The sequence below is a fragment of the Callorhinus ursinus genome, unplaced genomic scaffold (assembly GCF_003265705.2).
Source record: "Callorhinus ursinus isolate GAN/ISIS: 27379988/994484 unplaced genomic scaffold, GSC_fseal_2.0 scaffold17, whole genome shotgun sequence".
In the NCBI taxonomy this organism is placed as follows: domain Eukaryota; kingdom Metazoa; phylum Chordata; class Mammalia; order Carnivora; family Otariidae; genus Callorhinus; species Callorhinus ursinus.
Window position 1 is genome coordinate 13,122,421 of NW_027397079.1, and position 13,239 is coordinate 13,135,659.

Below are 13,239 nucleotides of genomic sequence, written 5' to 3' on the forward strand. Positions count from 1 at the left end.
AAGTTATGTATTTATAGGTTATAGTTCATGGATGTTGGCAGCATTATCCCGAGGATAAAAGGTGAGGGAAATTGTTGTGATTTGAAAGAGTTGGAGATTTTTCTTTTTTTCCTTTTACCTTTTTTTTTTTAAAGTTGAAAATTTTTCCTATCACAGTAGTATCATTATAGTTGTTTGTCATGAAACCACTAGAATAAAACTAACTTTTAAAAAAATTCTCCAGGAGAAGTCAAAACTAAGTAGTTAAAAGAAAGCATACCTATGTCAGGATGCTGCTTTAAGAATTTTGTATTTAAGATTTTTATGAGAAAAAATACCAACCTAAATGCAATCTGTGATTTTGGGGGCACCTGGGTGGCTCAGTCGGTTAAGTGTCTGCCTTTGGCTCTGGTAATGATCTCAGGGTCCTGGGCTCAAGTCCCCTGCTCCCTGCTCAGCGGGAAGCCTGCTTCTCCTTTTCCCTCTCCCTCTGCCCCTTCCCTTTCTCTCTCTCTCTCTCTCTCTCTCAAATAAAATCTTAAAAAAATAAAAATAAAAACAATCTGTGATTTTCATTTCCTGGGCTTTTTTTTTTTAAACTAAACTTCATTGTTTCTATATAAGTATCAGAAGTAATACAATCTACCTGTAATATTTGCATACCAAATACAAAGTAAAACTTCCCACCATTACCATCTCCCTTCCTCAAAGATAACACCTATAAAGAGTTCAGTGGTCAATCTTTCAGGCTCTTTTCTTCCTGTGAGCCTATAGCTGAAGGTGACAATACACATAGACACCTTTTTAAAGATCTCATCCTTAAAAAAAAAAAAAGATCTCATCCTTTCCATTTGTATGCATGTATCACTGGACGGTATTTAAGTTGCTTATAGGTCTTTACATTTACATGTTTCAGTAAAGGTACTCTACATGTTGAGGGAAGGAATAGGTGTGTAACCTTTTGCTATAACCCACTCAAGTTCAACAGTCCTGTGAAATATTTATTATTATCTCAATTTCCATAGCGATGAGACTAAGGCACAGAGAGGTTAGCTTGAATAAAGGAGCTGCATAACCAGAGAGTTCTGGCTCTCCAGTCCCTGCTCTTAAATGAAGGCTGTCTTCCAGCAGCCCACACAGAATCCCAACTGTGAGGTGTTGGGTTCATTTCTTCTCTCTAGGCCTCCGTTTATCAAATGTGTACAAAAGAAGAGAGAAGTATTCTATGAGTCTAGCACATAGGAAGTGCTCGATAAATGTTAGCTGTCATTATTCTTATAAGGAGTTTGATATTTATGTTCACACATTCTTACTGAAATGTCTAGGAAATGGATCCCTAGAAGCAGTGTTGCTGGGTCACATTATTTCAAATTTGGGTTTTTATTAGGATGTTAGCAATTAGCATTGAAAAGGCATCAAGCCCAATCCGATACAGATGAACATCAAAGCAGTGAGGAAGTATTTACTAATAATCAGTCCTTAAGAAAGTGAGGTTGGCTGCCTTCCCACGAGAGGGAAATGTTGTGGGAGGATACCTTTTAAAAGGCAAGTGAGTTTCTCCTTTCAACATGTAGGTTGAGAATCATTGTACAAACGAGTCCTTCCTACTACCACTTGATTCACTAACAGAAATGCTCCTTGTGTTAACATCCATATTCTGTGATTTTTTTTTTTAAAGATTTTATTTATTTGATGGAGAGAGACACAGCGAGAGAGGGAACACGAGCAGGGGGAGCGGGAGAGGGAGAAGCAGGCTTCCCGCCGAGCAGGGAGCCCGATGCGGGGCTCGATCCCAGGACCCTGGGATCATGACCTGAGCTGAAGGCAGATGCTTAATGACTGATCCACCCAGGCGCCCCCATATTCTGTGATTGTTTTGCTGTTCATGCAAGCATTGTAGTCCGCATGCTCATTCTGTTCATCCTCATCATTGAAACCATGCAGGAAATGAGTAGTGATGGTTGAAGGTTCCAAATGTACAGGTATAGACTGTAGATTTGCTGTGGAGCGATGGGTGATTGTGTCAGATTGTGAATTTCTAAATGTAAGTCATTGGTCTGTTTTCTTTTTTACATGCACTCACTGAAGATGAAGCATCAAATAGATGCTTTGTTGATGACTGCGGAAAATTCTTCTCTCCTTTCACCCTCCAAAAAAGCTCTCTTACTAGCATGAAAGATATTCTCGCCTTTGCTTTTTGTTACTTTTTGTTACTTTTGCTTTTACCAAGTAGTTTCTAGAAGATCTATGGGATGTTTTGTGTCTCTGTATTTTATCAGCCTTTTCTTTTATATGTCTGTACAATTTACCATTCTTTAATTATATCCCTGTCCATTGACTAAAATCTCAAAGAAGCAGACATAAATAAAAATGGAAGAAAGGCATGGGCCATTCACAAGCAATAGTTCTTCCTGGCATATGATGTTCAAATGCCCAGAGTAAGACATGAACGACCCACCTTTTGTGCCACAAAACAGGGGGTATTCTAGATGCTAAAAATCATTGTCACTATTTTTTGTGTACATTATCACCCTTTGCAGGCGAAAGCAGAAAAGTTTTGCAAAAATATAGAACTGCAACCGTAAATGGCTAAGTCTGAATTTCTTCTTCAACTTGGTCTTAGGAAAATTTTTGACTCTCCTGGAAGGACTTACTATCAAGTGGCAGGTTGAGACTGGTCAGATATTTCCTCTATAGTTTCAGAAGGAATTGTCCAGAATCTGTATCTTTCTTGCTAGTTCATACTGCTTTTCAGAAAGGTATTTTTAATTACTATTTTAGGCTTGAGACTGCTGTGAGACTTCTCTGTGGCGGGAGGTAATAATTTTACTGTTTGTTGTCACAAAGAGAATGTTCACACTATGATGCTAATTGAGTGAGCCTCATCAGAAAGGAAGGCAGAGACCAACATAATCATTCTGTGGATTAAATTCTTAGCTTTAATAAGGTAGAACTCTTTCAAACTCACCTATAGGTCTTAGGAATAATACTGAGAGAAAGTTTGCTGAGATATATATTAAGAATTAAAAACAAAAGATGTGGGATAGCCTTCTCTTATGGCCACCACCTAAATTTCTTTGTAAGATTGATTTAAAGTTTAATTGTAAGCTCATTGCTTTTCTAGTTATAGATACTCTTTCCTTAAATTTTCTTACATATGTTTTTATTACATTCCTGATTTGGGGATTTTACATTTGATTGTGCCCAAGTCAAAATACCAGAGTCCATAAAGAAAGGGGATGAAAGTGGGACGGACACAAGTCTCAGCTGTGTTGTTCATCTTATTATAAAAACCCCTCAAACTTCTCCTTCAAAATGCTATGCAAGTTCTTTACCAGCAAGCCTCCCCCCTCCAACCAGTCATCAGTCCTGAGTTCTCTTCTGGGTACTCATTGATTTTTTTAGTTTATTTCCTGTGCAGAGAATACATATTTAAAGCAAAGTGAAAGGTTCAGAAACATGCAAGTATTTTCAATTTTATATATATTTTCTCAATTAGAGGTACATTTTTAGTTTTTCTTTTTTTTTCTTTTCTTAAACTTTAAAGGATCTGCCTTGTGCTTAGAACGCGGCTTGTTTTGTATTTCCCGGCTCTCACATGCGCGTGCTGCCGTGTGTGTATTTTATCCCAGCTAGTTATAACCTGATAACCTGATTTCATACTGTGCTTTAGCACAATACAGTCATCAAACTAAAGCAACACAGTAAACGGTCACATTAACCATCATTGTGCTTGATCACTCGGGAGAGATTAAATTTATTCATTTTTACAATAGATAATCAAATATTAAAACATGTTAAGGTAAAGAGAGGTAGAGCTATTGAGCTGTGACGTGCTCATTGCCACAACAGTGTCCTATATGTGATCTGTGACACTCTTGGCAAGATGTTTGGAGGAAATTTCATCAGGTCTTTCTGCTTCTCATTTGCATTTGGTTTATCTAAAGTGAAATCCATTCAATTTTATTGAACTGTAATTCTAGTAATTTACAATATTTACATGCTGCGGTTAGATTGAAATCAGTCCTTAATTCAAATTCAATCTAAATTTACTGCATAGTAATTAGGGCTTTGTAACTGACACTGGGGGCCTATTGATTTAATGAAAAACTTAACCTTACAGTAAGTGTTTAATTAGTTGCTGCAGTAGATTTTGTTCTGTCCTAAATTGTGGACTTTAGAGAGTCAGGTACTAATTTAAAATTACACAACTATATAAAGATCAGAACTAATTTTTTTTTTTTTTTTTACATGTAGCCTAACAGATGAATTAATTTCTTCCTCTGAAAAGGATAGTGGAAAGAGGCGGTAATGAAAGTAATTTCCTACCCTGCCTAATTCTATGTAAGGCCGGGCTAGCTATCCTGGAAATGATTACCTAGCTCTGTTAAATATTGATATAAAGAGTTATGAAAATTAAAAGTCAATGAGATTTCTTACAGGATTATTTTGTAAATGGAAAACTGAAACAATATACCTATCTACTTAGAGAAGAAAGACTCCTAGTAGAGAAAGAAAAATAAAAGATTACCCAAAATAAAACCAAAGGTGTTTTTCTTCGGATAATGTTAATTGGCAGCCCCAGATGTCATTTTTAGCAATCATATTAATTTCCTAGGTGAGAATTTAAAACATGTAAACCGGCCATAGCGATTTTTAAATGGTAGTCACTGATGGTCTCTGTTTAAAGAAACGGAAATCAAAACAAACTATTTTAATTACAGGCAATATTTTTTTTCCTAATTTAAGAATTACAACATTGTGTTGAAATGAGGAAACTTTTAGACTGAATTTTAACTTGTCTATAACCTGTCAGATCTATAACTCATTTCTCTTAGTGTACATTTGTGTTCTCGAAGCTAGAAATAGTAATGTTTCTATATAAAACTAAGAGATTAATGCCAAAGGAAAGAAGATTCCTGCTGGCACATTATTCATTACTTGTCTAATTTATATTAGATGTACTAAAGGTACAGTGAAAGGAGACTTATTTTTAAAAACCAGTATCTCTTTGATGTTCCATTTCTTGTGAAAAACAGAATTATTTGGTGGTAAAAGAACAAAATACATATTTTAAAATGAAGACTTTAAGTACTTTTATATTTTCAAATAGTCGAGTAACTATTAAAAGCATTCTAAGTAGACAACATGGGTAATACCACTAATACAGAAAATTGGAATCGATTAATAATGATAAATGCTACATTGATGCCTAATATCATAGTGAGTGAATCAAGCATTTCAATATTGATCAATACTGAATTAGTTCTACAACATGTAAGCTCTAACTGCAAGGTAGGTAATATGAAATAAAATCTAGCTTATGCCTCAGTAAGATTGGAACACCTGTTTCAAATGAACCAATTCCTATGAAAATTAAAAACGTTTAATTCAAAGATATCTCATTTTAAACACTTCTACTTTAACATAAAGCTTTGAGTAAAGGATTTGATTATGAAATGTAAAACTCCTAGTATGAGTGGAGAAATTACAAGGGCACTCAAAAACTTGGGGAAAAAAAAAACCCTGTAATATGTGTTTGAGTTTGTCTCTGACTTCATTTTGTGAAAACACTTTGCAAGTACATCTTCCTTTCCTTGACAATCCACCAGATTCAGACCTCATTCCCCCAACACACCTCAGCATGGAGGCAATACACACCAGGTACAGAAGGTTGAAAACCACACACTCTTCTCTTTGAACGCTCGCTCTGATGAATGGTGCGCACAGAAGCCATATTGCCCATCTCTCAGAAAGGCCTTTGGTGCCAGCACAGCTGAAATCTGGAGGCTTGCCGCATTCACATTGTCAGCTTAAATACCCAGTAAGGACTCAAACTGGGAATAAGACAAAGTACCATTGCATGTTGATCCACTTCACTGGCCCCACCAATTAGCTGTGAAGAATATGGCTCATTTAGAAGTGTATATGATAATACTGAAGCATAACTGAAAATTAGGTATATAAAAAAGGAGGTCATTAGCTTGCACTTGTCTTATCTTCAGCTAAATGAATCGCAGATAAAATCAAATAGGAGAAGTTAAGTCTTTGTAAGCTTTTGAGCCCTTTCTCGTGTACTTACATTAGATGGATCTCTATAAAGAAAGTTTATAGCATTGCTATTTACAACACCACAGTTAATGTTGTGTTACAGTTTTCATTACCAACCTTTATTTCCAGAGGTGCACAGCTTTAACATAAAAATTTGTTCTAGGTTAAAAATAAAAGCAGTGTGGTAGATTACATCTGGAAAGTAAACCAACAGACAGTATCTATGGGATTTTCAGTATTAGAATTCCAAGATAATGCACAATTACATTGGCACCTGGTATATCTTAATGAATTGCTATAGATTAAAAAGGTAATCTTCTAATAGAAAATAAAATGCAACTTATCTGAAATATATACCCTCAAGTATTTTTGTTTGTGAGGAAAAAATTGAAATGTGACTCATTATTGGTGGCATTTAGCCAAATAAAGAAAATAATGAAGTTTGCAATTATTTAAAATCATTATTTTGAGTTACCTGCGGTCTTGTGGATTATGCCCTTACCATAACAAACATTATGAGGACTATAAAGATATATAAAGTGTTGTCTTTATTCTAAAAAAAAGTATTGTCAATTAGAAAATCTAAAACATTTTCAACCAGAAGCTGGAGGGGGTCATAGTGGACTTGTGACGGAATTCCAATATACACATTTGGTTGGATAGGTTGATAGATTAGTGGTGGTTGTTTTTTGTTTGTTTGACTATTTTTCAATTCCTAACACTGGCACTGTTTTGAGCAAGCCTGCCAACCATAACCTGAAATACCTCTCTATATCTGACCTCCCCCAAATCTAGAATCCCTCAGCTGAAGGCACAGGGCCCAGAAGATCAAATCTTTCAACATTTATCTAATCCAGCTAGTCCCCATTATATCCAGACACCTGTATGTCTGTCCCTGAAGGATGCTAAAAGAAAGGAAATACTGTATCCAGGCTATGATAAACACCTCTTGATGACAGGATCTGCCTCTTGGGGACAACATAGCCATCAAAAGTCACCCCACTCTGGTAGTGTGGCTGTTAGAACTCTAGAGGTAAATGCTGATTCTTGAAAGTCGTGAGAATGTCAGGCTCTAGTCAAACAGATAGTTGAATTGCCTATTGGGCTGAGCTACTTTAAGATGATAGAGATCGTCTCAGATGGGGTATCTGAAGGGACAAACCTGGGCTTTGAATTCAGGCAGTCGGTGGGATTTTGGGCTTTGCTGTTGAGCATCTGCTTGACTTCTCAGAGCTCTGTTTCCTCTAAATGGAAAACACGATATTCACCTTGTATAGTAATGGTGAGGACTGAATGAGGTTTTATATGCATACCCTATACTGAGTATTCTATAGATAGAAATGATGGTGATTATTATTATACTCACCATCAGTACAATTGGTGAGTGTCTGGCAGCAAGCCTTTATGTTTCCCTTGGGTCGACTCCAAGCTTCCCTATCTCTGACCTCCATGAATTCTCCTCTGTGTGTGATTTTTAAGGTTACTAAGCAGCAAAGTCAAGTATAAGCCACAGGATGAATATCACCTCTTTCTGTCTAAGGGTTTCACTTTTTGATTCAGGAAGCAGCAGTTTTAGAAATTTGATTTTGAATTGGAAAAAGAATGTAGGAAATGTTTATCAGTTTTACCATGCTTCAGCCAGATAGCCAAAAATTTTTTAAGTTGTGTTGACATTTTGCCATCTAAGTGACTACTTTATAATGACTGCAGTCTTTAGCCATCTTGAATATATAGTCAATTAATCTGGATTTGATACAAATTTACCAATAAGTTGGCCAAAGAGACCGGCTTGACCATTATCTAATTTACTTGTATGGTTTCATATAGATACATACATATAAATGTAAGCACAATACAAGATTTAGTGTTCTTATTTCTCAGGCTGAATGCACACAGTAGATAGTATTTGAATCACCAAATCACACTGAATGGTAAATGTGTCATAAGAAAATATTTGCCAAATCCCCCAAGGTAATGGCATTTGCCTCATCAGAAACCTGGCTGAGCTTCCTCTCCAGCATTCTGTATGAGGCAAAGATCACCTAGCAGCAACACTTTCTTTCCATAGCTACTCTTATGGAGATCAAGGTCCTCCTCAAAGCCTTGCAATAACATCCTCTCAAGAATGCTGCCAAAACCCAGCAGCAAGTGACCAGAGGCAACTCTCCTGCAAATTGTCTAAATGCTAAGAAACCTTTTCATTCATCTGCAGGCATACACTGCAATTCTGAAAATGCCCCATGTTCCTTCCCTCTGGCCTGAAAACCTCTCTTCTGCTCCATAAACAATATTGAGTTTTAGGACTTTACTGTCTCTAGAAGAATCACAATCGTGCCAATTCAGGTTTCCTCTTTAGACAGACCTCTACTTGGCCGTGGCTATTGGAAAGCTCAAGAATAAGCTACCAAAGCAATTCTAAAAACACGGAAACCAGAATGGGCTTTAAAAGTACCACTGTATGTGTGCCTGTGTGATATATGATGTGTGTGTGTGTGTGTATGTGTGTGGGTGTGTGTGAGTGTGTAAGATAGTAAAATTCAGATAAGGCTGAGACTAAACAGTTTAAATCATAATCATGTGGATTCTTTACCTTCAGTAACTTATTCTCAGTTATATTCCTAGTTTAGGAATTTTAACATTTGATCTGGGCACTATTTAAATCATCTGGAAGGCTCACTGTTTATTTTTAAAAGCTATATAAAATAACTACACAAATAGAACAGCATCATAGGAAAAACAGTCTAATAATATATATGAGTGTGTGTGTGTGTGTGTGTGTGTAATTAGAAATTACAGATACAGAAAACTAAAATATATTAAGATTCTCCAAGTAGCTAATTTTATCTCTTTTTGTCAATCCTGGTTTGAACCATAACAGGAAAGCAGAGTTCATGGAAAATTTGATTTCCAGCTAACCTCAGTACATATTTAGTAATTATTGTCCATTTGTAAATTATCCATCAGGACATGTTTCTGATTCGGTAATGATATTTGAAATATTTTTAAATCAATTGATCTGAGAATAGGCTTAATAAAATTTTTATCTTAAGATAGTTATTAAATTGCACTTTCTTGCATAGAGTTAAGATTATATTTTATATTTGGATAACCCACTTTTCGTTTGCATTTTGATGAGGGAATATTTTTAATGTATACCTGGGGATGACTCAGTATCACCAGATGGTATTTTGCCATCCACAGGTTCCACTTTGCCTGTTTTGCAAGTTTGTGACAGCCCACAGGGACATGCTGAGGCATCCATCCAGTCAATAATGTATCTGGGATAACTTTAATACTGCAAACATCTTTATGAGTTTAAACAGCATCCGTTTGTCCTACTCCAATAAAATTGGTTCATACGATAAGGCATGGTATTCCATCCAGAAAGAATGACTGTACTAATTGCCCTGATCTGGGCAAGAAGATGGAGTTAATTATAGTCATTTTTACGGAGTTTTCAACTAAGACTAAAGAAACTCTTGTTTTATGTTGGTTCTCAGCATGAGTACAGAAAATCATTTCAGTAAGAACAGCCTGCATATTGGTAAGAATTATAATAACAACGATTGTTATCAATAATAACTTCTGTCATTATTAGCAGTCATGTTATTTTTAAAACTTAGAATCTATAATGTGATGTGTGCTGTGCAGAAGTTTTACCCTTTGATGAGTCTCTAGAGTCTTGTGCTATGGAGCAAATAATTTTCCATCTGTCTTCAGATTTTTCAAGTATCATGCTCTCTGATGACTTGAAATTCTCTGGGCTTTTCTTCTCCAATCTTCCAAAAAAAAAAAAAAAAGAATTTTACAGTTTGTATATAAAACAAACTGACTATTTAACATATTTTGAACATAAAATTATTTTTATTATTTTACAAATTAATTTTGATTCCGTTTCTAAATTTGTTCTTTAAAATGCCTTCTGAGGGCGCCTGGGTGTCTCAGTTGATTAAGCGACTGCCTTCGGCTCAGGTCATGATCCTGGAGTCCCCGGATCGAGTCCCGCCTCGGGCTCCCTGCTCAGCGGGGAGTCTGCTTCTCCCTCTGACCCTCCCCCCTCAAATGCCCTCTTTCTCGCTCATTCTCTCTCTCTCAAATAAATAAAATCTTTAAAATAAAAATAAAACAAAATAAAATAAAATAAAATGGCTTCTGAGACTTTATGGTTTAGGAATATCACTTATGTCTTTTTGAAAAAAATTTGGTTTTTGAATTTTATGGTAAATCTGACACTCACTTCATCAAGCAGGAATGGAATGGTAAATGCCCTGTGGAACAGAATAGGTTATATTAAAATCCAAATTTAAGTTTTGCTTGGTTATTGATATTAGGCTTCTTCTTTATAAGATAGAAATAGAAGTTGAATTCACAATGAAAAAAAGAAGACATTATTCATGTTCACATTACAAAGTACCAAATATATGTTGATCATTCAAAATAAATGGAATTTTATTTTATATATTTTTTCTCATACATATTTCTTCATATCCTCTGTCTGCTTTTCGTACCATTTTCTAATGATAAGTGGGTTATTTCTCACATTCCTGGAAAATTTAATGCTTTGGCAAAATAAGAAACAGGTAGTATTTCCCATTATGTGAGATATGTATTTTAGGGATTCTTTAAAAAGTAGACACAGATACTAGAGATGGTCCTGCCAATTAATCACTTTTGAAGGATGTTGAATAGTGCTAAGTAATGAGTCTCTTGAAAACTCATTGTTGAAAGTTCGCACAGATGAGTGCTATTAAAGTATATTATTCTAGATGTGATTTCGCTTTAAGCCAGAAAAGTGGACATTAATTTGTAGTTTTCTACATTGGTAATTTATCTACTTATATAAGTCAATTCATTTAATATATTCTGACACTTTGGTCTTAATGGAGCAAAAGTGAATACCACTTCCTTAACATATTATATGAATTTTTTAAAAATTGAAAATCATATGATAATGTTCTTTTTAGCATTTCTTCTAGTGAATGGCATATTGGGAGCAAAAGTTTATAAGTGAATAAACCTAAGTAATGGTTAAGCCTTTCTCCTTTGTGGGACTAGAGAGACTTCATTGTCATTGTATTATTTCCCAGTTACTATTACACAAATACAGTGTGGCTTTATGGTGTTTAGACAGTTATTAATGATACTCTTTTACTGCTTGAAGTCTGACCTGTAGGTATATGTGCATATATGCATATGAGAAGGTCTATCCCACAATTCTTGAAAAAGGCCTCCTTAATTTGAGGAGTTTTAAAGATGGGATAAAATTAAGCTGGTACATGTCTTTGAGGAAAAGCTAAATACTGCTTCTCTTTTTCCCAAAATACCACATATTTTAGCAAGTCCCAAAAGAACAGTTTGTAGAAATTCAGTTCATCCTTTTTTAACTAACAGAGTCACTGTGAGAAAGAAATGAAATAATAAATATATTAATTACTTTAATGATGAAGATTTTATAAGATGGAAGTGAAATTAGAAAGGATAACAATCTGGTCCTGGCAAGTTTGTTTGTTTTCTATTAGCATAAAAGTTTCTTGTTAAAATAGTAGTGAACATCTTTGGCTAGGATAGAAATTATGATTTTTATAGTGAATATTTTCAGTTAGACATTTGGGCATGGATTCTATCTTTGTATTACAGATTTTGTATTCCAGCTAAATTATTTTGTAAAATACAACACCAGACAAATTCTGGTGTGATCATAGGCACATCGCTTAATCTTTCTGGGTCTGCTGCTCACATCTGTAATATGAAAAGGGCTAAGTTAAATAATCTTTAGTTCTCTTGAAACTCTGCATTTTTATGTATATCTATTTAATGTACTTTCTCCAGTCAGTTATGGACTGACTCAAGGTGGGGTGGGGGGAGATATTAAATATATTGACTGCAGTAACCAAAGAGAAATGGGCTATAGACATCAACTTGCTTACTTCTAAGTTCTTTCCCTCAAAAGTCAAATAGAAGTAAACGTAAGTAGGCATTTGGTGCATAGTGAGAAAGAACTTTTGAATGCCCAAACTCAGAGCAGTGGAGGCGATGCATAATGAAGAAGAGACACTAGGCAGATTTTGGTTGAAATGTGTAAAAATTATTCTACCTAAATCAGAAGTCACGCTTCGACACATCCTAGATGAGTTCTGCAAATGTAAGCATGCCAGAAGTTTAAGGTAACTGAAAGAAGATGTACTACTGATGTTTTGGCCTGTGGAACTTTGGAGTCTCTGGAGAGGAAGAGTGGTTTAAAATTATACAGATAGGTTATATTTTGTATATTTTGATCTATTTCACCCCTAAAGCTTTGATAGTCATCCAAATGCTAATGCTCCAAAATTTGTATATCCGTTCCCGATTTTTCTGTAGATCTCAGCATCTCTAATAGACAAACAACAACAACAACAACAAAACAGTGATAATAATATTAAATACTTTTAGAGGCCTTCTGATGTGCTACCAATTATTCAAGGGGCCTCACATACGCCAACCAATTTAATCCTCATAGCAACCCTTTGAGGTGGATACTATTTGAGACCCAGAGCAAGTAAGTCCCTTGCCCAAGGTTACACAGCTCACAGGAATCAAGATTTGAACCAGTCTAGTTCCAGACTCTTTGCTATTTTAGCTGTGCTCTAGTTTCTCTCAGCTGTTCATAGATCACTTAATCGCCATAAACAACCCACCAAGGGTTCAACACTAAAACTCCGAACCTGTCAAAGTCTGTTGTTCCTTCTCCTATCATCCTGGCAACCCCGTCCTCTTCAGTGGTCTTGTATGTAAACATAGCTTCTGTTTTCCTTCTCCTCACATCTAATCAGACGGTGAGGAGTTTCCCTCGGAAACAAATTCCTTGATCTGTCTCATCCTCTTTTCTCTTGCCTCTCCGTTAAAGGATTTGTAATTTCTCTCCTGAACCAGTAAATTTTATCTAATTTATCACCAGATAGCCACTCAATTCCTTCCAATCTACCTTCCACACACGTGCTTAGAGTCAACTTTATAAAATACACGTGTGCTCAGGTCATTTCCCCAATTAAACCTCTTCAGCAGTTCCCCCTTAATCTTCAAGATAGTATGGACAATGCATGAGAAGTTCCTGCTTGCCATTCCAGGGGCCATCTTTCCAAATTACCCCCTAATCCACAGCTCCTTCTTCTTCCTTAACCTCACACACCCTCTTGTTCTAATCAGTTATCTTTTATTTTGTTCTTGGGGGAT

General features: G+C 35.7%; 1 protein-coding gene across 1 annotated transcript in view; it reads left to right on the forward strand.

Annotated features, from left to right (window-relative positions):
* The window catches only part of TENM3 (teneurin transmembrane protein 3), a 1,496,942-nt gene that overhangs the window by 271,389 nt on the left and 1,212,314 nt on the right, over positions 1-13,239 (forward strand). The window lies entirely within an intron of this gene.